The sequence below is a fragment of the Seriola aureovittata genome, chromosome 11, assembly GCF_021018895.1.
Source record: "Seriola aureovittata isolate HTS-2021-v1 ecotype China chromosome 11, ASM2101889v1, whole genome shotgun sequence".
Lineage (NCBI taxonomy): Eukaryota > Metazoa > Chordata > Actinopteri > Carangiformes > Carangidae > Seriola > Seriola aureovittata.
In genome coordinates this window covers 19,905,085-19,931,107 of record NC_079374.1, presented here as the reverse complement: position 1 = coordinate 19,931,107, position 26,023 = coordinate 19,905,085, and the positions used below count along the sequence as shown (strand labels likewise).

The following is a 26,023-nucleotide window of genomic DNA, read 5'->3' as shown; positions in this document are numbered from 1 at the left end:
TTGAAGTTGTATTGCCTGATTTTTTGGCCACAAAAATATATGTGTACATGCATAACAAATTCCCTATTAAACATTCAGACACAGAGTGACATTAGCATTCCCTGGGAATCGCCAATTTTCACAAACTCCTGAGAAATATATATATAGGTGCTGCATCTGTTGTTTGCAACTTGTCATTGTGCATAAAACCAAAACAAAGAGCTGAAAGAAGCTTAAACACTCAGTTCAGCCAAGGAGAACTGCAGAGCTGTTGAAAATTCTGTGTGTTTGTCACTTTTACATTACATATAGCTATTTGATACATTGTGAATGTAGAAATGTTGATTAGGAGAACTTAAAATAATTGATTAAATTAACAGTTTTGACTGGTCGATATATTCAGTTTAAACATACTGTACTTTTAAAATATTTACAACTAATATTTATCTGAAAAACAATTTAGAGTATTCTCTTAGGCCTACACCTTTTCAGTACAATAAATGTCACTGTTCCTGTACGAAAAGCCTCCACTGCAGAATGTGCTTGAAAGTGCTCCTAAAGTGGGGAAAATCAGCCTTCTAATGACATGCTGTCAGTAATGAATGTCAGTGGCCAGATGCATGAACACAGCCTGAAAATGAAATTGGCACTTTTCTAGCAGCATTCCTGCCAGGCCCAAGGACTCGCTACCTCCTATTTAATCTGTCACACAGCCATTATATGCAACGGTGATGATTATGAAAAAAGATCTGCATTCTTTTGAGGGACCCTGCATACTGTGTTGTTGATTAAAAATAAATCCCAGAAAGTCTTTGGAATCCATTACAATCATTTCTGGGCTGTCACCTGCATGGCATGTTGTAACCCACACTGGCAACCACAGATTTACCAGCATCTTTGTTTAATAGCATTGTCATCACTGCGCGGAATCATTATTGCTGCTAAAAGAAACTAACTGGAGACACTGTCCATTCACCCTGGTTTAAATCTGAAAATAGGCTACACCCCAAACAGTTGAGGTGGCTGATTTTCTATGTGGTCAAGAAAATTCTTTGATTAGAAAATACCAAAATAGCTATATGTAATGTAAAAGTGACAAACACACACAGAATTTTCAACAGCTCTGCAGTTCTCCCTGGCTGAACTGAGTGTTTAAGCTTCTTTCAGCTCTTTGTTTTGGTTTTATGCACAATGACAAATTGCAAACAACAGATGCAGCATCTATAGTGAGCTAGATGCTGTATATTTCTCAGGAGTTTGTGAAAATTGGCGATTCCCAGGGAATGCTAATGTCACTCTGTGTCTGGATGTTTAATAGGGAATTTGTTTTGCATGTACACATATATTTTTGTGGCCAAAAAATCAGTCAATACAACTTCAAGCATTTCTAACCCAAGTGTAACATAAGCATTTTGTTGGAAGAGGAGGAATAATAAAGGCCCTCTTCTAATACTTTCTAACATCAATTACTGAGGGGCTCCTGACATACTTTGCATCTGCTTGAAGGCCAGTGTGCACCAGATTTGTAATTCTGCATGGCAGTTTCCATGTGCAGGAAGAAATTAACTAAGTATTTGTAGCACCTGTTGTGTCAAAACCCCAGTCACAAAATGCACAGGCCAGGTTCCCCAGCATGCACTCCAAACCTGCAGGGGGCATGTTTTGCATGTACACATATATTTTTGTGGCCAAAAAATCAGTGAATACAACTTCAATCATTTCTAACCCATATGTATATATATCTATATCTATATAGATATATATATATATCTATATCTATATATAGATATATAGATAAACTGTTGCAGCCATTAATGGTGACCTTTCATTTGGTACTGGCTTTTGTGGTTAGCATTATACAGTTATTTCACTGTCATTATTGCTTTTTATGTTTAATAACATCAAGCAACAGTTATTCTGCAAACACTTATGTTTGCCCTTGTAATAGCACTCAAAAAACTGCTGGGTTAAAAAAATAAGCCAAGCTTAATTCCACAGCTGGTTAACTATTGGACAGAATATGTGCTGGGTTGGTTTGACCTGCTGGGTTTTATTATTTAACCCAGAATGCTGGAATGTTCATTTGACCCAACCTTTTGGGTGAAAGTTTCTATTCCTTGGTTACATTTTACCCATCGTCTGGGTTATTTGTCTCATTGCTTTGATACTTTTAATAATAATAATAATAATTTTCTGCCAAACAAGTTCATATGAATATAAATGTACATAATATACAAAACACTGCATGCTGGAGAAACTCCCAGGTGGGGAGGCACTGCTTGGTGTAATTGATGTCAAACATCATGAAACAAACATCTACAGCCACCAGGGAAGAGTAAGTATTGATGGCATGGCCTGAAATAACATTGAAGGGCTGGCATTTCAGTTGACTGGTTTCTGCATTTTGTAAATACTCAACCATGGTGGTCCCCACCTGTTAATTACACATCAGTCACTTGGTTTTGCAAAACAATTGACAAAGTATAAAAATGCAAAAAAAAAAAGAAAAAACGATCACCAAAAAATTATTTCTGAAAAACTGATAGTATTTACATTTCAAAATATGGCCAAATGCAAATATGTGAAACGCAAACTAGTTAAATTTGTATTCAGAATCATTGTTTGTAAATTAAATGTGAAGGTTATTTTGAAATAGTGGTTTGGATTGATCATTTTGTTATTTTTAATATTACTTTAACGTTGATATTATCATTAACATTGAAGCACATTAACCCACACAGCCGTTTTGCACAAACCAGATCTCACAGGCATAGTTTTAGTGAATACAGCTCCTATTGATGAATACACAAGACCTGATGAACATCCCTTGGGCTAATTAAAAGGGCTGTAGATAAAATACCGGACCACTTTAGCCATCAGTAACTTCAGTCATGCCCACTGCCCCAGGCAGTGCTGTCATAAAATCAGCTCCACCTCAAATAGTTGGCTAGTGAACTCCAGTAATCACTCTAGGGTTATCTAGGAAGGTAATTTAGGGCCAGAATGTTTGAAAACAAAAAATAACAAACTGTGAATGTAAAACAATATCCATAAATGATAAATCTAAAACTCTTATTAAAGTAGAAAACTTCAGGCTAAACTTACAGGGTGTATGTCAATAAATGACCTATGGGAGTCCTCAGTGGTAGATCTGAAGACTTCCTCCTCTCTAATAGATGGATGGGGAAACAGAGTTGGTAGGACCGTCAGAGCTCTCTCCCCTTTAGCTACTAATCAGAGCAATGAGGAACTGGGAAAAAGAGAAATGAGGAATGGGGACAGCTGCCTGTTGCATGTGTGGAATGACTGGTGTTCCTTGGGGGCCTTTGCAACTCTGAGCAGTACATAGAGCAGACATGTCCAAATGAGGAACTGGGAAAAAGAGGAATGAGGACAGCTGCCTGTTGCATGTGTGGAATGACTGGTGTTCCCTACGAGCTTTTGCAACTCTGAGCAGTACATAGAGCAGTTGTGGTCAAATAAGGAATGGGGACGGTTGCCTGTTGCATGTGTGGAATCACTGGTGTTCTTTGCTAGGCTTTGCAACCGTAAGCAGTACATAGAGCAGGCGTGGCCAAATGAGGAATGGGGACGGTTGCCTGTTGCATGTGTGGAATGACTGGTGTTCCTTGCGAGCCTTTGCAACTCTGAGCAGTACATAGAGCAGTTGTGGTCAAATGAGGAATGGGGACGGTTGCCTGTTGCATGTGTGGAATCACTGGTGTTCTTTGCGAGGCTTTGCAACCGTAAGCAGTACATAGAGCAGACATGGCCAAATGAGGAACTGGGAAAAAGAGGAATGAGGACAGCTGCCTGTTGCATGTGTGGAATCACTGGTGTTCTTTGCGAAGCTTTGCAACCCTAAGCAGTACATAGAGCAGGCGTGGCCAAATGAGGAAAGGGGACGGCTGCCTGTTGCAGCTGCAAAAATTGGGCACTGCACTGTTTTCATTGTCAAAGAGATTTTGGTATTACTGTGTTGGTTAACTTTGTAATCATGTAAATATGCAGTCAGTATGTTGTTATTACTAATGTTTAGTTGATAAATGGAGAAAGAAGTACTCCCACACTTTTGTGATGCCATCTATTAGGGATGGGAGAACTTGAGTCTGCACCACTGCAACGGGGTCGATCTCCCCACCGGGGCTTATAATGCAGCCGTCGCACAAAGACCAGTGTGCTTGCTCAGGCAGCGCATATGAAAAATTGGAATCGATACAGAGAAGATTAGCATGGCCCCTGCGAAAGGATGACACGCAAATTCGTGAAGCGTTTCCACATTTTCATCTGCTGGCGTGTTTCTAGAGCAACTAAAAGTGAGGGTTGCCTGTTGCATGTGTGGAATGACTGGTGTTCCTTGCGAGCCTTTGCAACTGTGAGCAGTACATAGAGCAGACATGTCCAAATGAGGAATGGGGACGGTTGCCTGTTGCATGTGTGGAATGACTGGTGTTCCTTGCGAGCCTTTGCAACTCTGAGCAGTACATAGAGCAGTTGTGGTCAAATGAGGAATGGGGACGGTTGCCTGTTGCATGTGTGGAATCACTGGTGTTCTTTGCGAGGCTTTGCAACCGTAAGCAGTACATAGAGCAGACATGGCCAAATGAGGAACTGGGAAAAAGAGGAATGAGGACAGCTGCCTGTTGCATGTGTGGAATGACTGGTGTTCCTTGCGAGCCTTTGCAACTCTGAGCAGTACATAGAGCAGTTGTGGTCAAATGAGGAATGGGGACGGTTGCCTGTTGCAGGTGTGGAATCACTGGTGTTCTTTGCGAGGCTTTGCAACCGTAAGCAGTACATAGAGCAGGCGTGGCCAAATGAGGAAAGGGGACGGCTGCTTGTTGCAGCTGGAAAAATTGGGCACTGCACTGTTTTCATTGTCAAAGAGATTTTGGTAATACTGTGTTGGTTAATTTTGTAATCATGTAAATATGCAGTCAGTATGTTGTTATTACTAATGTTTAGTTGATAAGTGGAGAAAGAAGTACTCCCACACTTTTGTGATGCCATCTATTAGGGATGGGAGAACTTGAGTCTGCACCACTGCAACGGGGTCGATCTCCCCACCGGGGCTTATAATGCAGCCGTCGCACAAAGACCAGTGTGCTTGCTCAGGCAGCGCATATGAAAAATTGGAATCGATACAGAGAAGATTAGCATGGCCCCTGCGAAAGGATGACACGCAAATTCGTGAAGCGTTTCCACATTTTCATCTGCTGGCGTGTTTCTAGAGCAACTAAAAGTGAGGGTTGCCTGTTGCATGTGTGGAATGACTGGTGTTCCTTGCGAGCCTTTGCAACTGTGAGCAGTACATAGAGCAGACATGTCCAAATGAGGAATGGGGACGGTTGCCTGTTGCATGTGTGGAATCACTGGTGTTCTTTGCGAGCCTTTGCAACTCTGAGCAGTACATAGAGCAGTTGTGGTCAAATGAGGAATGAGGACAGCTGCCTGTTGCATGTGTGGAATGACTGGTGTTCTTTGCGAAGCTTTGCAACCCTAAGCAGTACATAGAGCAGGCGTGGCCAAATGAGGAAAGGGGACGGCTGCCTGTTGCAGCTGCAAAAATTGGGCACTGCACTGTTTTCATTGTCAAAGAGATTTTGGTATTACTGTGTTGGTTAACTTTGTAATCATGTAAATATGCAGTCAGTATGTTGTTATTACTAATGTTTAGTTGATAAATGGAGAAAGAAGTACTCCCACACTTTTGTGATGCCATCTATTAGGGATGGGAGAACTTGAGTCTGCACCACTGCAACGGGGTCGATCTCCCCACCGGGGCTTATAATGCAGCCGTCGCACAAAGACCAGTGTGCTTGCTCAGGCAGCGCATATGAAAAATTGGAATCGATACAGAGAAGATTAGCATGGCCCCTGCGAAAGGATGACACGCAAATTCGTGAAGCGTTTCCACATTTTCATCTGCTGGCGTGTTTCTAGAGCAACTAAAAGTGAGGGTTGCCTGTTGCATGTGTGGAATGACTGGTGTTCCTTGCGAGCCTTTGCAACTGTGAGCAGTACATAGAGCAGACATGTCCAAATGAGGAATGGGGACGGTTGCCTGTTGCATGTGTGGAATGACTGGTGTTCCTTGCGAGCCTTTGCAAATCTGAGCAGTACATAGAGCAGTTGTGGTCAAATGAGGAATGGGGACGGTTGCCTGTTGCATGTGTGGAATCACTGGTGTTCTTTGCGAGGCTTTGCAACCGTAAGCAGTACATAGAGCAGACATGGCCAAATGAGGAACTGGGAAAAAGAGGAATGAGGACAGCTGCCTGTTGCATGTGTGGAATGACTGGTGTTCCTTGCGAGCCTTTGCAACTGTAAGCAGTACATAGAGCAGGCGTGGCCAAATGAGGAAAGGGGACGGCTGCTTGTTGCAGCTGGAAAAATTGGGCACTGCACTGTTTTCATTGTCAAAGAGATTTTGGTAATACTGTGTTGGTTAATTTTGTAATCATGTAAATATGCAGTCAGTATGTTGTTATTACTAATGTTTAGTTGATAAATGGAGAAAGAAGTACTCCCACACTTTTGTGATGCCATCTATTAGGGATGGGAGAACTTGAGTCTGCACCACTGCAACGGGGTCGATCTCCCCACCGGGGCTTATAATGCAGCCGTCGCACAAAGACCAGTGTGCTTGCTCAGGCAGCGCATATGAAAAATTGGAATCGATACAGAGAAGATTAGCATGGCCCCTGCGAAAGGATGACACGCAAATTCGTGAAGCGTTTCCACATTTTCATCTGCTGGCGTGTTTCTAGAGCAACTAAAAGTGAGGGTTGCCTGTTGCATGTGTGGAATCACTGGTGTTCTTTGCGAGCCTTTGCAACTCTGAGCAGTACATAGAGCAGTTGTGATCAAATGAGGAATGGGGACGGTTGCCTGTTGCAGGTGTGGAATGACTGGTGTTCCTTGCGAGCCTTTGCAACTCTGAGCAGTACATAGAGCAGTTGTGGTCAAATAAGGAATGGGGACGGTTGCCTGTTGCATGTGTGGAATCACTGGTGTTCTTTGCGAAGCTTTGCAACCGTAAGCAGTACATAGAGCAGGCGTGGCCAAATGAGGAAAGGGGACGGCTGCCTTTTGCAGCTGGAAAAATTGGGCACTGCACTGTTTTCATTGTCAAAGAGATTTTGGTATTACTGTGTTGGTTAATTTTGTAATCATGTAAATATGCAGTCAGTATGTTGTTGTTACTAATGTTTAGTTGATAAATGGAGAAAGAAGTACTCCCACACTTTTGTGATGCCATCTATTAGGGATGGGAGAACTTGAGTCTGCACCACTGCAACGGGGTCGATCTCCCCACCGGGGCTTATAATGCAGCCGTCGCACAAAGACCAGTGTGCTTGCTCAGGCAGCGCATATGAAAAATTGGAATCGATACAGAGAAGATTAGCATGGCCCCTGCGAAAGGATGACACGCAAATTCGTGAAGCGTTTCCACATTTTCATCTGCTGGCGTGTTTCTAGAGCAACTAAAAGTGAGGGTTGCCTGTTGCATGTGTGGAATGACTGGTGTTCCTTGCGAGCCTTTGCAACTGTGAACAGTACATAGAGCAGACATGTCCAAATGAGGAATGGGGACGGTTGCCTGTTGCATGTGTGGAATCACTGGTGTTCTTTGCGAGCCTTTGCAACTCTGAGCAGTACATAGAGCAGTTGTGGTCAAATGAGGAATGGGGACGGTTGCCTGTTGCAGGTGTGGAATCACTGGTGTTCTTTGCGAGGCTTTGCAACCGTAAGCAGTACATAGAGCAGGCGTGGCCAAATGAGGAAAGGGGACGGCTGCTTGTTGCAGCTGGAAAAATTGGGCAATGCACTGTTTTCATTGTCAAAGAGATTTTGGTAATACTGTGTTGGTTAATTTTGTAATCATGTAAATATGCAGTCAGTATGTTGTTGTTACTAATGTTTAGTTGATAAATGGAGAAAGAAGTACTCCCACACTTTTGTGATGCCATCTATTAGGGATGGGAGAACTTGAGTCTGCACCACTGCAACGGGGTCGATCTCCCCACCGGGGCTTATAATGCAGCCGTCGCACAAAGACCAGTGTGCTTGCTCAGGCAGCGCATATGAAAAATTGGAATCGATACAGAGAAGATTAGCATGGCCCCTGCGAAAGGATGACACGCAAATTCGTGAAGCGTTTCCACATTTTCATCTGCTGGCGTGTTTCTAGAGCAACTAAAAGTGAGGGTTGCATGTGTGGAATGACTGGTGTTCCTTGCGAGCCTTTGCAACTGTGAGCAGTACATAGAGCAGACATTGCCATATGAGGAACTGGGAAAAAGAGGAATGAGGACAGCTGCCTGTTGCATGTGTGGAATGACTGGTGTTCCTTACGAGCCTTTGCAACTCTGAGCAGTACATAGAGCAGACATGTCCAAATGAGGAATGGGGACGGTTGCCTGTTGCATGTGTGGAATCACTGGTGTTCTTTGCGAGCCTTTGCAACTCTGAGCAGTACATAGAGCAGTTGTGGTCAAATGAGGAATGGGGACGGTTGCCTGTTGCATGTGTGGAATCACTGGTGTTCTTTGCGAGGCTTTGCAACCGTAAGCAGTACATAGAGCAGACATGGCCAAATGAGGAACTGGGAAAAAGAGGAATGAGGACAGCTGCCTGTTGCATGTGTGGAATGACTGGTGTTCCTTGCGAGCCTTTGCAACTCTGAGCAGTACATAGAGCAGCTGTGATCAAACGAGGAATGGGGACGGTTGCCTGTTGCATGTGTGGAATCACTGGTGTTCTTTGCGAGGCTTTGCAACCATAAGCAGTACATAGAGCAGGCGTGGCCAAATGAGGAAAGGGGACGGCTGCCTGTTGCAGCTGCAAAAATTGGGCACTGCACTGTTTTCATTGTCAAAGAGATTTTGGTAATACTGTGTTGGTTAATTTTGTAATCATGTAAATATGCAGTCAGTATGTTGTTATTACTAATGTTTAGTTGATAAATGGAGAAAGAAGTACTCCCACACTTTTGTGATGCCATCTATTAGGGATGGGAGAACTTGAGTCTGCACCACTGCAACGGGGTCAATCTCCCCACCGGGGGTTATAATGCAGCCGTCGCACAAAGACCAGTGTGCTTGCTCAGGCAGCGCATATGAAAAATTGGAATCGATACAGAGAAGATTAGCATGGCCCCTGCGAAAGGATGACACGCAAATTCGTGAAGCGTTTCCACATTTTCATCTGCTGGCGTGTTTCTAGAGCAACTAAAAGTGAGGGTTGCCTGTTGCATGTGTGGAATGACTGGTGTTCCTTGCGAGGCTTTGCAACTGTGAGCAGTACATAGAGCAGACATGTCCAAATGAGGAATGGGGACGGTTGCCTGTTGCATGTGTGGAATGACTGGTGTTCCTTACGAGCCTTTGCAACTCTGAGCAGTACATAGAGCAGACATGTCCAAATGAGGAATGGGGACGGTTGCCTGTTGCATGTGTGGAATCACTGGTGTTCTTTGCGAGCCTTTGCAACTCTGAGCAGTACATAGAGCAGTTGTGGTCAAATGAGGAATGGGGACGGTTGCCTGTTGCATGTGTGGAATCACTGGTGTTCTTTGCGAGGCTTTGCAACCGTAAGCAGTACATAGAGCAGACATGGCCAAATGAGGAACTGGGAAAAAGAGGAATGAGGACAGCTGCCTGTTGCATGTGTGGAATCACTGGTGTTCTTTGCGAAGCTTTGCAACCCTAAGCAGTACATAGAGCAGGCGTGGCCAAATGAGGAAAGGGGACGGCTGCCTGTTGCAGCTGGAAAAATTGGGCACTGCACTGTTTTCATTGTCAAAGAGATTTTGGTATTACTGTGTTGGTTAATTTTGTAATCATGTAAATATGCAGTCAGTATGTTGTTGTTACTAATGTTTAGTTGATAAATGGAGAAAGAAGTACTCCCACACTTTTGTGATGCCATCTATTAGGGATGGGAGAACTTGAGTCTGCACCACTGCAACGGGGTCGATCTCCCCACCGGGGCTTATAATGCAGCCGTCGCACAAAGACCAGTGTGCTTGCTCAGGCAGCGCATATGAAAAATTGGAATCGATACAGAGAAGATTAGCATGGCCCCTGCGAAAGGATGACACGCAAATTCGTGAAGCGTTTCCACATTTTCATCTGCTGGCGTGTTTCTAGAGCAACTAAAAGTGAGGGTTGCCTGTTGCATGTGTGGAATGACTGGTGTTCCTTGCGAGCCTTTGCAACTGTGAGCAGTACATAGAGCAGACATTGCCATATGAGGAACTGGGAAAAAGAGGAATGAGGACAGCTGCCTGTTGCATGTGTGGAATGACTGGTGTTCCTTGCGAGCCTTTGCAATTCTGAGCAGTACATAGAGCAGTTGTGGTCAAATGAGGAATGGGGACGGTTGCCTGTTGCATGTGTGGAATCACTGGTGTTCTTTGCGAGGCTTTGCAACCGTAAGCAGTACATAGAGCAGGCGTGGCCAAATGAGGAAAGGGGACGGCTGCCTTTTGCAGCTGGAAAAATTGGGAACTGCACTGTTTTCATTGTCAGAGATTTTTTTTTATTTTTTTTTTTTTTTTTTTTATCAATGAACAACATACAGGAACTAGAAAATTCCAGGAAAATTTTGAGTGCCACTGGGGCTACTGCCGGGATGAGTACATGATTTATTTCCAGTGTTCAAAAGTCACCCTGATCATATTCTGATTTTGATAACTGTCTTGATATAAAAGACTCTGATATAAAACAATGTCACATCCCTCCATCATGTAGTATGTGGGAAATATCTCATATTCTGTGTTGTTTTTTTTTATTAAGACAAGAGGCAACATGTCTCCAAACTGGCATTTAAGGGTTAAAATCCTGAAAACTAATAAACATTTGGTAGTTTTGAGCAGATCTGAAGTGCTTTAAGAGATGTATGCCAAAAAAAAGCAGAAAAAAATATTGATATATGATGATTTCATAGCATTTTCTTTGTTTCCTTTTTTGGACGTGGGGAACCCCAGAGGGTACAAAATGTGTTACCAGTGTATAATAGACCTGTAACAGTAACTGACATTAGATTTTAAAAATATGTCAAAAAAAGACATTTTTTTTGCAGAAATCCATACCTTCAGCTGTAACACAGCCAAAATGATCAGCAAATCAAAAAAGAAAAGTGAAGAAAATGTCCAAAAAAGCACAGAGGGGACCCCTGAGGGTTAATAAATCCTATGAACCGCCATTTAAATTACCACTATTATGTTTTTTTCTGTGCTAAATTTAACATTACTGGGGAGGAGAGCAATGCGACTAGAAGTGACAGCGAGAGAGGGCTAGTAGCTTCTCCTCTCCTCTGTCTCAGCGGACACCGTCACAACTTCATTCACTCATTTAACAAAACAAACAAAAAAAAGCAACGAAGGAAGCAGTAAATGGACTTACATATTTAAGACCTAACTAAATGTAATTTAAGATGTAACATGCGGCTAATGTAAAGCTAGCGGAGCTTGGAGAGTTGGTTATCTGGTTGCTAGGCACGCACACAGGTCAGGAGCTGCCGTTGCCATGGCAATGTGAAAATCTGCCCAGAATTTGGCTTCTACATGGCTTCAAACATTTGCAAATTATGAGAAAACCATTACTTCTTTTCAAAAAACGAAAACACCGTGACAGACACTGAAGCCAGAAGTTTCTTACAGTCTCTATTTTATTCAGATATTCTTTAAATTGAGTGAGTAAGCTCAGTGCGAAGACAGAGTAAGATTCTTTTGAAAAAAAAAAAGACGATTACATTAGGTGTCAATGAGAGTGAGACAGGTATTGCTGCCGGACTCGGCACCCCCGTTTAAATTTTGTGCAGTCCCTGCCTGTCAAACCTACTACCATCATTATTTTTGGTTAAATAGACATAGTTACACTAAATTAAGGTTTAATCTCTGCATCTTGATCCTCCACACTCACAATGACCTCCAGGAGGTTGCAGGGGGGTGGCAGCCAAACACTTGTTGTTGATGTCATCAATGATGCCAAGGGTTATACCATGACTGTGAGGGGTGGTTATAAATTTAATATGCTGTGTTGACAAGTGTTTGTTTGATTTGGGACGATCATAGAGTTTGTCAAGAAAATGAAACTGTTGATGTTTACTGATAAGTCTTTTTTTTTTTTTTTTTTAAATGAGAGTGACTTGAATGAAGTTTGGTTCTGCAAAGTCTAATTGTTCCGTAGAGATAAGGACTATACATGCAGTTGTATTTTCTCAGCTGAAAGAGACAATGCACATGAAAGTTGGTTGCCAACTGCCAATCAAATCTAAAGAAAACTTGACTTTCTGGTCTGTTGCAATTAACACAGTTAATATAACATTTTACCACTATACTTTTAACATTGAAATTTTGAAGAAACTCTCAATTATTCAAAGCTTTTTCTCTTGTTCCTCCCAACAATAATGTCAGAATGTTGAATATGCAGAAGGAAGAGGAACAGAGCAGACCCCACAGGCCTCATAAAAAGCAACATTAAGCCTCTCTAATTAAACTGAACTCTCCCCTTCCAAACTGCAACCAAGGTTTTGGGAACATAATAGAGCCTCCCCAGGCCTTTTCTCAGCCTGATATTGGCCTCCTGCATCAGCTACTCTACTGGAAAACTGCAGGCTGCAACAATCAATAAAGAGCAACTTCATAAATTGGAAATTTTTCCTCCATAAAAACACTGAATGGTTACTGTTTCAAACAGTCTGGCAATGGTAGAAATACTTGATTTAAATGCACTAACTGCTGAACAACACCACAGGTAATCTTCAATAATCCTCTTTAATGGCCCCAGCAGACTAAGAGTCACATAAATACCATATAGTGTGTAAAATAATGGACGTGTGGACTAATGTTAGTATGTTGGGATGCAGGGAGGGGAGCATGTATCCTTCTAATGTGGCATTTTTTAATGTTCATTCAATTCAAGATAAATACTTGAGCAAGAACAAACAAAGATCATAGTAAATAGCATCGACATTTCTAAACTGTTTTTGTCATGTTTTTGACTAATGGCATTAGCTGCAGTCAGCCATTCAACCTCAGGGAAGAAAAACACGCCCAGAATTCTTGCAGACTTCTGAAACTAGTTCAGCACTGAGTTTGCATTCTCTGACATTTTTTGAGAATGGTTGAAAGCGACATGTGTCAGAACAACTAGAACATGCATTTTTCGCCTCAAACATCTAAATTCACAGGGGAACCTCTTCACTGGGGGTAAACATCAAAAATAAGTGAAAAATATCTAGATTCAGAGATCCTTCGAGAACTCCTGTATCAGTATTTTTTTCTCTGTGACATGGCAGTTGTGTCATGACCTTCAAGTAGAAAATTAAATTGCCTATGAGACGCTAGAAAGCATTTTCACTTGTGATGTTTAAGACTGTGCTAGTTAGTTTGTGCTTTATGGATAAAGAACTGTCTAATATGGGTCAAAACACAGGCACACAAATCACTCTGCAATCACTTCAAATGCCAACAGCAGAAATGTCGATACTAAGAGCAGGAACTCAACAAATGTGAGGGTGAAAAGGTCATGAATATATCACTATGCCAAATGTTTGAATAATAAAGCTGCTTTATCAATGTTGTGTGGGAGTTTTGCTTCCAGTAGAATTAAAGAGTGACTGACTGACTGACTGACTGACTGACTGACTGGTTGAGTGAGAACACAGAAATTCAACACTCAGCCAGATAATTTAGTCAGTGGTATTGATCAGTAACCCTATTAACCCCTTTTCCAGTGAAATTACTCTGGATATCTGTCTCTTTAATGATCATTATGGTTTCATTCAGCATGGGAGGAAGAGAAATATGTGTCACTCACTGCTAAGACGTGCAGGAAAAGGTGGTCCGATGCAGTGTATCCCTGGAGATAAACTCTTTTCTATCAGGCTGCCCTCTCTCCACACTCATGTCTCTATGATGTCTCCATCTCTGCTGCTATCAGTTAATGAAGCCCATTCTAGAGTGTGGTGCAGCAATAAACCAATCTGCAGGACACACATGAGGAGTAGAGGGGATTTGTGGACAGCGAGACACTCATAGGCACTTAGCTTGGGGGCATATAGCTTCACTTTATGATCTGATATAGTCTATCTTCGACTCTACATAGCAAATGGAAAAATCTAAATATGGTAATAGGATATATTGCCTCAAGGTTTACTGTATGTCACAAGCGTGGGCAACAAGAAGACATGTTGCTGAAGTGTAAAAGCCATCTGTAATTGAGTTGGCAGCAGGACCTTGACACAAAACAAACAAAAAAAAGAAAAAATGTCAAAGATATCTTGCGAGGAATATTCCCCCCAGGTGTCTGCATTGCACCAGTAAGGAAGGAGTTGAGCCCTGTGGGTGGAAGGTGCAGTCAGGTTCACTGAATTCCACACAGGCCTATCAGTCTGAGTATGACTTCTCCTAAGGGAGTGGATCCCCCACATTCAGCTGTCTGCAGTGAGTTGTTTTTCTCTCTGGGGGTAATTTGTGGCACTGCGTGGTGAGACATCAATTCTTTCTGACGTGTAGAGAAAATAGGAACATTTAAAGGCCTTTATTTGTCATCGTTTTTCCTTAGACAAATTTATTACCATGGCGGTCGCTGGCCTTGATACACCCAGCATGGGGTTACTGTATATCTTTTTCATGGTCATGTGAGTGGCTCTTTGGACTTTGTAAATACAAATGGATTTGTAGGCACTCAGTAGAACAAAAGTGAGCTGGAGCATACTTACCAATGTTCTACTTATTAAACTTGCTAAGGTTCTCTTGTACTTTCAGTTTTGTTTTTGGTGATAACACAGATAATTGCAGCTCTAAGCTTTTCTGACAGCCATGTAAAAACACTTGGAAGCACAGAACAAAGTGGTGTATGACACTGGACAAACTGTTAATAAGCTAAGTGGCCTGTATGAAAAATATCAATATTAAGCATGACTATTGCTGAATGCAAATTAACAACATTGCAGAATATATTAAACACATGGTAGCTAATTTATTCATGTCTTTGATATTACAGCAGTTCCAGATTGCAGCAGCTTTTTAACAGTTGGCAGCAAAGTTAAGAATGAATACACACAGTGCAGTCAGCTTCCATGTCAATTTGACTTGGTTTCTCACTTCTCGCTTGAATAAATACTCCATCTGTCTGCACTGATCTCATCACCAACACTGCATCTAATCCTCCTTCTTAGACATCAGACTGTACTCAGTGAGGATTCTCGTCCAAGTAAGATGGCATTCTGGGTCTCACTAGGGGAATCAAACCTCACCAAGTCTTGAACGGCCTCCAAGGTGACATTTTCGTCTGAGGCCTCTGCTCCCAGTGGACTTTCCCTTTACCCCCCATCAGGATTTCTGAATGGTTACCAGCACTAGCACACAAATCCAGCCTCACGTAATGTTATTTATTCTTTTCCTCACATATGCACATATGCATGTAGAGACACGTACACAAAGCTGTGTACATGTGCACACACTTCACACTAAACATAACAGACTTAATGCTATTACACACAGTCACGTATGGATGCAGGAATACAGATACAGACATAAACAGCTACACAACTTAACTGAGGCAGAAACACACACACACACACACACACACACATACACACACACACTATCTCGCTACAATAACTGAAAGGGGTAGAGAAAGCTCACAAAGGGAGTAATCTAGCACCAAGGAAAATGCCAAGTGTCTTATTAGTGGTTTAGTAGAGATGGCTGAGAATCGATGAGCGACCCCACTGGTCACAACACAGCACTCCCAGAGACACACATCATGGCACTCAGTCTGCACTATCCATCATAACAAAACAAAAAAAGAAAACTCTTCCACAGCTAAAGACTTTCTCCCTCTTATCCCCCTTCTGTTCTGTGCTTTGGGACAGACGAGAGAGTGCTGCCAAGCAAAGACACAAGCAACATAAGGAGTTCCTTATTTTCTGCTATGGTCCTTTGAGATGACTCCTCAATTCCACCTCTATACAGCACTTTATTGAGACAACTTTTTTTTTTTCATTTTTGTTCTAAAAACACTTTTGATCAATCAAACTTTATAAGGTTTTTTTAACAGCTGATCAAGGAAATTCTGTCTCTGTTTTAACCCTACTGATGTACACATTTACTGTACATCAAAGCACTTGTTTAGTACAGCAGCCATGGCAGTGATGCTAGCAGTTCAAAGTAACTGCCTCAACCGTGGCTCGCAGTACTTGTTGGAAGAAATGATAAATAATAAAGGTACTTTACCTGCTATGTGTGCAACAGTTATATATACAGCTTAACAGCTCCATTTCATCGCCTTTTGTGTAACAATTACATACTGTGATTGGCCAGCGAGCCCAATCGAGTGCACACCCTGAAAGACAGGCACACAGAGAGGCCTGGTGAAGACACTGACAGGGATGGTAAAAGTTTTATAGATTATTTGATTGCCTACTGATGGTAAGTGGACTGCACTGCACTTTTCTATTTTTATTAACTATCCAAAGCACCTTACATTGTAAACCACATTACTTTCTATGCATTCAGGGCTTTTCTATCACACATATATGTATATATGTATATCAGTACCTTACCCTCGACACATCAACATGCAGACCAGAGGAGCCAGGAACCATCAACCTTCCGATTAGTGGATGACCCACTCTACTTCCTGAGCTGCAGCCACCCCCAGCATGATTTCTCCAGTTCTCCTGATAGCCAGTCCGACTATGACAGATGGGTCTACTGTCGAAGTGTTTGTATGTGTGTGTGAGGGAGAGAGAGAGGGGCAAGGAGGGGCTGAGTGAATCAATACACTGTGCACAGCTCTGCAATGAAATCAGATTTTAGCCATTTGAAATTGTAAAAAATAAATTAATATGTGGCGGTCAATGTCGACATTGTGGCGGGGCACCACAAATAAATCAATGTATGCGAAACACTGCTGTCTATTAGCACCTCTAGTAGACTGATGCCACTCTGATGTCTATGTGTTAAGTTTGGAGTTGTAGCCACTAGGTGATTTGTTAAAATTATTATTGTTATTATCATTATTATTATTAGTAGCAGTAGTAGTAGTATTATGACTGGAAACAGCTAGCCTGACTTTGTCCAAACTAATAACTTAATTTCTTAATTTTTATATTTCTGTATGTGTATTGAGAAACTTACAATATGTTAAGGAGTCAGCTTTAAAGGGCTCTTTAAGCATATTTTTAAACTTCTATGCTAAGGTAATCACCTCCTGGCTCTAGCTCTTTACTATGTGCAAGTATAAAAGTGGTTTCAGTCCTCTGATCCAACTCTCCACATGAGGCATATTTCCAAGAGGGGTGAAATATTCCTTTAAATAAATACATTGGGTTGTTACCAAACTGTTATCATTATTTCATTATACTAACTACAAGTAAGACACCCAGAAATTATTTTAATATGTCAAGCACTGCCTTATTACTAGACATGTAGACATGTAGATAAATGTGTTCCATTAGCTCTAATCCTACAAAAGCCATTATATTCATAATTATCCACTTATCCACCAAAATATCCTCCAATCATGAACCACTGGTTAATTTTTTTTCCTTTGCAGGCAATTTAAGAGGTCATTCATAAAGAAGAAACTGTGATTTGTCCCTTGCCCATCAACTTTTTTATTCCCTTAATCATCCAAGGAGTTTCCTGAGTTCCCCTGTGTGGCTCTCTTGACACTGACTTGATTTTAGATTTTAGAAGACTATTGCTTAATGAAAGATTTACATGGGGATGTGGTCACAGACCAGTCAAGATGCCTCATTTCTGTTTCTTTCCTCTCATTCCTCTGTATTTTTTTAATCATTAGGCAAGCTGTTGTGAATGAATTGCAAGCGTTGGGATAAACAAGTTTAATCCACATGAAAGATGTGCAGATTGCATGGCAGTGGTATAAGACAGGGAAACAGCTGGTGGCTAATGGTGTTTCCCAAAGAGGAGCTGCTGCATTTCTGACCATCTTCCAAACTGCAACTCTTTTTTCCACTAACACTTTGACAGGGCTTAGCCTCATCATGACTCCTGATTTACCTTTCTCCATACCTGCACTCAGACAGAAAATGAGCTCTAAAATGCCAAAGTGGCTCAAGGGACCCATTGTTAAGTGTTACTCAGTAAAGCCCAGTCAATAAAATAGTTGCCTGTCAAAAATAACCCAGCACACTCCACTGACTGCTTCAAAGCTATTCTCACCAGGGACAAATATTATTTGGCAGTGTTAAGTTATTATTATTATCAATCTATTCCAATGACAAACTGAAAACTGTTTTCAGAAATGCTTGCAAATTTATTTGAAATCAAAAACTTAAATCTCTAATTTATAAACGTATTCAGACCCTTAATGCAGTACTTTGTAGAAGCCCCTTTGGCAGCAATTACAGCTTTGAGTCTTTGAGTTTCTACAAGCTTTGCACACCTAGATTTGGAAGTTTATCCCAGACTTTCCAGCAGATCCTCTTGAGCTCTGTCAGACTGGATGGGAACTGTGAACTGCCATCTTCAGGTCTGGACTGGATCACTCAAAGACTGTCAGAAACTTGTCTTATAGTAACTCCAGTGTTTCTTGGCTGTTTGCTTGTCATTGTTGTGCTGAAAGGTGAACCATTGCCCCAATCTCAGGTTGTGTGCACTCTGGAGCAGGTTTTCTTCAAGGACCTCTCTGTATTTGGCTGCAGTTATCCTCCCCTCAGTCCTGACCAGTCTCCCTGTCCCTGAGAAGTTCCCCAATAGCATGATGCTGCCACCACCTGGTATTAGTCAGGTGATGGGCAGTTCCTGATGAAATGGAGTTCTTGACCTCATGGCTTGGTTTTACTCCTGACATGCAGTGTGAATTGGGGGAACATATACTTTATATACAGGTGTGTTCCTCTCAAAACTATGTCCAATCAATTCACTCCAGTGAAGTTAAAGAGAAAACTAACATAACAGATAAAGCAAACATGATGTACATGATTAATTTTTAATATACTGGCAAAAAAAAAAAAAAAATCTAAAAACATGTTTTCACCTCGTTATGGGTCACTGAGGTGAAGATTGATGGGCATTTTAAAAATTAACAATTTTATCCATTTAAAACTAAATCTACCACACAATAAAATGTGCAAAAAGTTACAGGGTCTGAATACTTCCTGGAGCCACTGTATATTGGCAAGTAGAAATAATGACATACAGCTTGAGGCAGCAAAAAACAATCCAAAAACTAAATGTATTACATGAAAATTTAACAAGCAGGAAACTCCTCTAGACTCATTTACATACTGTATATATACATGTTTAACACTATGGATCATTTCTAGATAATACAGCAACTTTTGTTTTGCATAACACTTCAGAGTGAAACCTTTAGTGAAGTCACTTTGTCTAGGTTACTCCTTGTCTTCAGTCTAGCTCGTCAGTCCCAAGTGCTCTATCTGATGATCTGAGCTCAGGATTACCAGGATCTAAGAAGTCAGTAAAGTGATGAGTAAAATCCTAAATCCAGTCCTATCTCTGAATGGTTGCATAAAGACCCCATTAAAATGTAATTTCACCTGGTAAATCATAGTCATTTTTTATGTGCATTATTTCTTTCCCTGTCAAACCACATTTATTTCTTCCTCCTGTGAAAAGAATGCAAGCTGTGTTATATTTAGAGGGACGTTTCAGTGCAATTTCTGTACAAAGTCAGTATTTTTCCTAAATCACTAATAATAAAATCTGAGGAGTGAATCATGCAAACCAAAGGAGTTCCCTCAGCCTTATTGTCAGACACCGATGTCAAAGCTGGATTCTGCAAAAAAAAAGAAAAAGAAAACATCCAGTGCCCACGCTTGAAAGATTCCTACTACCTACAATATCTGCACATAGTAACCATGATAAGATAGAGGTTAGGCAAGATTGCGGTTGTGGTGAAAAAAACTATGGTTAAGGTACGGTTAGGGAAACACTCCAAAACTCTAAAAGTCTCGATACAAAAACACTCCAGTCTCCTGCATGAAAGTCAGACACACATTCCCATCCACTGACCCAGCCCTTACTTCCTTCCTCACCACATAAAGAGCACACTACAGCTTGTGTTGGCGCTGGACATAAATCGTGAGGTGCGGAACCATCCAATGTGAACATTTATTCCTAAAATACTGAGCTGATTTTCCCTGTGTGGTCGCACTGTGAGCCCTTGGAACACCACAGGTAGTCAAGGAAAGGCGGTAGGAAATTCAGCATAAATTTTGCTGCCTGTATCAACATAACAAGCAGACACCCAAGGTAGTAACCTATATAAAAAAAAAATAAAAAAAAAACACATGCACATCCACTATCCTTGTTCATTTTGTAGTGTATCAGCACCTTTAGAAAACAAAATGGTGGAAATACACACCTATGGAGACTGGAGTGTATAAATCCAGGTCCTGGCACACATTTTTCATCTAATGTTTTTTTTTTTAATTTCCTCTTGTCTTCTCAACAAAAACTGCTCACTGTTGTGCTAGGATCAGGATCTATACACTTCTTGTCTCCTTTAGAATTCTTCTACCTTTAGAATATAATATTGCACAGCAGCACTGTGGGCTGTGCTTCTAAGCCTCCTTCTGCATCAAATGATGACCCTGGCTAAAGAAACGCCTGAGGGAAAGATTAATAAAGTTCTCTGTGCTGTGTATTCTGTTATTTTCTTCATCATCTGTATTGAGAATCTTTTGTCACATCTCTTACCCTGCCTTAAGGTGACAATGAGCTTCTTCTCGCTTTCCTAATCAGAAATCCATCTTTCACAGTTATTAGATCGACAGACACGATATAGAGCAAGATCAACAGAAGAATACAGTTTTCATCCTGAGCAAAGAGGATTTGTTTTTTACTGTGTTTTTGATAGAATTCATGGGGCTTCTAGCTTCCCTCTCCATTTCTGTCAGCAGAAAAACACATTATCATTTAGCAACTTGAAGGTTTTGAAATTCTTTCCTTCATATTGTGGACATTTTGGCACAAGACTGATCGATGGTGACTGCTTCATCACGTGCGTATGCACAGTGCTTACACGATATCATCTTACTCTCCATGAGAAATTGAATATGCGTATTCCCCAAAATGTTAGCTGCTGCAACATTCATTCCATAGTCTCGCAACACTACACTCACATTCTGTGAAAATCACAGTATATTTAATTTTTTTCAGTTTTGACTTGGAAACCCTGTAAATGTCATAATCAAGTTATACCTATGACAGGGATCAACATTTATCATGTTAGCATGCTAATTTAAAATCGAGTGCAGATGAGGCTGACAGGAGATTAATCCTATGTCCTTCAGAGGTACACTATCATGAAAGTATGTGATAAGTGGACATTTTGAGCTGTTTCTGGTGCAAGACGAAAAGAGGGAGACTCATCAAAGTCCTTGCTCTGGGGAACCTAAATGTCTTTCATGTCAGTCCATCCAATAATATCTTTCACTCTGAAGCAAAGTGTTGCACTGAGAAAAAAGCAGTAAAACAGATGGACTGAAAAACCAACATCGCCAACCCTGAAGCCACGCCACTAGCAAGGCTAAAAAATAAAAAACCCAGCACACAGGTGACAAAGTCAAAACTATGTTCTAAGCCTTACAACACACACACAGGATGGAGGCAGTGCAGGGGATAAAGATGAAGATGAAGAGCTCATCCCTGCCATAAATCCAACTTAATCCCACTATAGTAATCAGTATTCTGCTAAGGGCCTCTTTCATACATATTTTCATCTGTTATGGTAACCTTCCAATGTGTGAGAGTATTTCAAGAAGAAAACTTTCACTTCACCCGGTAACCACATTCATGTGCATTTGAGGCTGTGCCACTAATGAAACTATAGTAAGCAATGTTTTTTGTTTTTTTTCCAAAGTCAATTTTGGGAAAATAGATGTGTATTAAAAGAATAACAAAAGAATTACATTTCCAACACAACAATAAACAAGGCTTGGGAAGTCTCTTGTGATTAGCAGACTGTATGTGGTGACAGAGAAATATTTAGTAGTTCTGACTGTACCAAAACCTTTCAGTGAACTTTACACAGAAATGTCACCATGCAGACATTAGTGATAGTTTGGGTTATTTGAGGTTGGGTTGTGTGAGGTACTTATCCATAGTTATTGTATTACCTGCAGCAGATTTGGGTCGGTATGTTCCCAGTTTGGAGAAGCAGGCAGATATACTGGCACAAAAAGCTGATTGATGTACTGCTATGGACAGGAATTGCAGAAAAAAAATGTATTTTAGCCACCCAAAACATGCTCAACTAAAAATAACAACATCAGTTAAAGTGTATGCAATATCTTAAATATTTTCACTGCTTTATCTTGCCATCAAACAGTCCTTTATGAATCAAACAGCTGATCTGTGGCATAATATAGTTGAATGGTTGAGCAAATGTAGTGCCAAAGGAAAGGGCTTGTTTGCTAATTGTGTAACATGCCACATATCACCAGCCATTGTATGTCAGTGTGGCTTTATTTTCCTCAGCGGTAAGAAAGTGAAAACAGGTCCAACACAATAAATTTCAGTGTTAAATCAACACTTAAAGAGTTAAATTGAACACTGTGTCCGAGTGTATTTGGTCCTTATCAGAATTAATGTTAAATTAACTCTTTCCATAGTGTTAAAATTTCAGAGTAAAATTAACTCAAAATTGAGTAAAAAATGAACACTGGCTAACAGTGTACAGTGTTAATAAAAGTTTACACTACAGGTTAAATACCACTGGAGAGAGTAAATATGATTCTCAGCAGTGTTGATAACTTACTTTACTGTGGTGTTAAATCAACTCTGATTCTAATGCTTTTTAACACTGCATTGAGTTATTGAAGGTTAACACTGGAGGCTCATATAACTTTAATAAGTGATAATTTTACACACTACTGTGTTGATGATTTACTCTGTTGCTGTGAAGAAACCAACTCAGATAGAGTCAAATCCTAACAGTCATTAACACTGCACAGATAAATATGTAGTGTTATTTTTACACTTTTGTAGTATCAAATTGCATCTATCTATAATAATTAAATAATACTTGTACCATTGAATGAAATCAACTTACCACAAAAATGCATTTAACCACTTCACTTTTAAATTGTACAAAAGCACCTTTTCAAGATGCATTTAACATTTGTATTTTCAACTTTTAGTTGTACAAAAGCACTTAACTGTTCACGTGCTGCACTTAAAAAAAAAAAAGTGAATAGTTGTGCAATGGGTGTGTCCAAAAACATAATGCACCTTAAACAGTTCGTCCGACCTGCAAGCGATGGCATTTTTGTCAAGTATTATGAAGAACTGGTGGACTGCTTTCTTCCTTTATCCTACAGCCAGGAGGTAGGGTTGTGTGCTTGTCGTAACGGAATCAAGATGTTCTTGGATGTTGGTTCCTGTCTGAGAAAACAAAACACAAACACATGGCGAGACTATTACAATTACATGGTTGTAATATTAAACAAAAAAAAAAAAAAAAAAAGTATGTGATCATGACCTGCAAAACTGCGGCTCCCTCAGTGAAACATCCAGAGGGGGGAATCAGGTGTAACAGCAGCAAAATCGATGAGGTCACTGTCCCAACCTGTAACAACAAAAATGTGATGTTAAGTGGACCATCAGCAAAATTCAGTGATTCTGCATTTTCAATATCAATTTTTTCAAATTTTTTTCCCCACAAAATACCAAAAAGACAGCAGTTCTATATGATCATAAACTCTCTTTTTTTACTGAACTATTTTTTATTTAATATTTAAACTACTGCTAACACATCACCAGACACTGTTTTCTAAAACATTTCACATTTGGTGCTATTGCGACACCGTGCGAGAGTGGGCGAGAGTAGCTAAGATAATTTTGAAATGTGTATATGTGTGGGCGGCTGTGGCGGTCATCCACCATTTGGAAGATTGGCAGTTCGATTCCCGGCTCCTCCAGTCCACATGTCCACGTGTCCTTGGGCAAGATACTTAACCCCAAATGGCTCCCGTTGCTGCGCCAACGGTGTGTGAATGAGAATGAATGGTTAGTTTCAACTGAAGAGCAGGTTGGCACCCTGCGTGGTAGCGCAGGGTGAATGAGAATGGTTGAATGAATGGGTGAATGAGATATGTAGTGTAAAGCGCTTTGAGTGGTCATAAAGACTAGAAAGGCCATTTACCATATAGCAGAGTTTTGTGATTGTTTATCTCGGCAAGTTGTCGCTATTTAGTTATGTTATTCTCTGCTCCTGCTCTGTTATTCTACCAATTTTTTGGACATCACCAAGTCTGGCCTTAATCAACATGGTTCCTGCAGCACATAATTCCTCAGTCAGAATCTTATATGCTTATTATGATAACAAAAACACAAATATAACAGTAAGTGCATGGTTTTCAACAGAGCAGCCAACTAGACCAACTTTTATGGTCAATTTGAAAATAAGATAATGTGTTGTTTGTTTCAGGCCACCAAACAGCAGACAAATGATCAGCTATTTGCAGAAATGACAAGCAGGGATCAGTTATATTTATGTTTAATCACGTCAGCTTATGAACTAATCAAATCACATCACAAAAGCCTGGCCTGGGACTCACATTACCTGCGTCCACTGTAACCACCATTTTATGATTCCAGCAACGTGCCTCAGCGTGTCTCAGAAATGTGACAAGTATCTCTTTTTACCATGTGACTTCACGTTAACGCAAATGAGAAAACAAAGTTTGGGACAACAGCTGTTATGGCTGACGGTACATCACGCACTGCGACAGTAAGCATGAATTCACACGGACTACTTCCCTTTTTTTACTTCAAAATAAAACACACGAGTCTGGGCTGTTAACTTTACCGTAGGCTAGATGAAAAATCACTCCAAAAAACAAATATGATCCCACTTTACATTTTGCTGAAACAACGTTACGAGCCGTCTAAACTGATGTACGTCACAGAGCAGACCAAGCTGAAGGGGAGGCATGCGGTCAATTTCTCAAACAAGTGCAAACTGCTTCCCAAAACCGAATACAGCTTTATGTTACATCACATCATTTACCGTAGAACATAATGACTGAAGTTAATATGTTAATGCCTCGGCCGCAGAGTAATTTCAATCACCGTTAGACTAATATCAAGGTTAGACTAGTTATTGACACAAACGTTAGCTAGTTTAGCCAACTCCCCTCACCAACACAGGCAAATGCTGATATAATATGAAATAATTAACTTAGCTGGTGGATTTGTTTGGTCACCAGTAAAAAATAAATAAATAATTTTTAAAAAGGCTCACATGCCGCACACTTTATGGTTAACGTTACTGTTGATTTAAACAGCCATTCAGCCAATGTGGGGGGTATTTTTTCTCAACTCACTGCAATTTTCACCAGAATTTAAGTTATGTTTAATACAACAAAACTATCTCTCCACATCATATTGCTAAGTTAATTACCTTTTGCGGACATGGTCAAGTTGGACACGCGCGCATTTTAAGATAGGTACTCACTCGGTCACGTTAGCCGTCTTGTCTAAATTGGTGTTAAGATACAAAACCCGCTCAAATACGAGGGCCAACAACACGATGTTCTCCTAAAACACAATTTCTGCTGAAACACCGACATAAAATTGGGTTAATATGGAAAAAATAAGAAACTTACCGCAGTCGTTCGACGGGGAGAAAAATGTCGTCCAGTGTCGTCCAGCTCCTTCAACAGTTTGAAGGAGGAAGAGGTGGGCGGGGCTTTCCAGAGTCAAATTAACACGGCGTCTTTTAACTCCGGAAATTTTCACCAACACCAGGGGGCATTCTACTCAATCTGTTGTTGTAATAACTTCGAAAGAGTCAATGCACTTTGACACTGCATATTTAACACTGCGAAATTTACTGTGTAGGATTCCTATCTGTCATTTGGTCGTATTTGGTGATGTGTCATTGAAATGCATCACTGGAGTCTGTGTGTGTTTACAGAACATGGACACGATAATTACATTTTCAGAAAGAGAAAAATGTAAATGTGATGTGTCCACTACTTCATTACCATGTAGCAGAGTGACAGATAGAGAAGCCAGGCGCCTTCT

The 26,023-nt window shown here is 40.7% G+C and overlaps 1 long non-coding RNA gene and 8 other non-coding genes across 9 annotated transcripts; 8 read left to right on the top strand and 1 right to left on the bottom strand.

The window, feature by feature from the left end:
- The first annotated feature begins 4,156 nt into the window (after nucleotides 1-4,156).
- On the top strand, nucleotides 4,157-4,263 carry LOC130178170 (U6 spliceosomal RNA). Its single transcript, XR_008829126.1, has one exon. It is a non-coding gene; the product is annotated as a U6 spliceosomal RNA (small nuclear RNA).
- Nucleotides 4,264-5,082: 819 nt separating this feature from the next.
- On the top strand, nucleotides 5,083-5,189 carry LOC130178169 (U6 spliceosomal RNA). The gene has a single exon (XR_008829125.1). It is a non-coding gene; the product is annotated as a U6 spliceosomal RNA (small nuclear RNA).
- Nucleotides 5,190-5,794: 605 nt separating this feature from the next.
- On the top strand, nucleotides 5,795-5,901 carry LOC130178167 (U6 spliceosomal RNA). The gene has a single exon (XR_008829123.1). It is a non-coding gene; the product is annotated as a U6 spliceosomal RNA (small nuclear RNA).
- Nucleotides 5,902-6,621: 720 nt separating this feature from the next.
- Nucleotides 6,622-6,728, top strand: LOC130178166 (U6 spliceosomal RNA). Its single transcript, XR_008829122.1, has one exon. It is a non-coding gene; the product is annotated as a U6 spliceosomal RNA (small nuclear RNA).
- Nucleotides 6,729-7,333: 605 nt separating this feature from the next.
- LOC130178165 (U6 spliceosomal RNA) lies at nucleotides 7,334-7,440 on the top strand. The gene has a single exon (XR_008829121.1). It is a non-coding gene; the product is annotated as a U6 spliceosomal RNA (small nuclear RNA).
- A 605-nt stretch (nucleotides 7,441-8,045) lies between these two features.
- On the top strand, nucleotides 8,046-8,152 carry LOC130178164 (U6 spliceosomal RNA). Its single transcript, XR_008829120.1, has one exon. It is a non-coding gene; the product is annotated as a U6 spliceosomal RNA (small nuclear RNA).
- Nucleotides 8,153-9,079: 927 nt separating this feature from the next.
- Nucleotides 9,080-9,186, top strand: LOC130178163 (U6 spliceosomal RNA). The gene has a single exon (XR_008829119.1). It is a non-coding gene; the product is annotated as a U6 spliceosomal RNA (small nuclear RNA).
- An 819-nt stretch (nucleotides 9,187-10,005) lies between these two features.
- Nucleotides 10,006-10,112, top strand: LOC130178161 (U6 spliceosomal RNA). Its single transcript, XR_008829118.1, has one exon. It is a non-coding gene; the product is annotated as a U6 spliceosomal RNA (small nuclear RNA).
- Nucleotides 10,113-18,266: 8,154 nt separating this feature from the next.
- Nucleotides 18,267-25,649, bottom strand: LOC130177721 (uncharacterized). The gene is made up of 5 exons (XR_008829048.1): nucleotides 25,603-25,649; nucleotides 23,475-23,561; nucleotides 23,225-23,377; nucleotides 22,111-22,191; nucleotides 18,267-19,766 (listed from the first exon to the last, which is right to left on the bottom strand). It is a non-coding gene; the product is annotated as an uncharacterized LOC130177721 (long non-coding RNA).
- Between the last annotated feature and the right edge of the window lie 374 nt (nucleotides 25,650-26,023).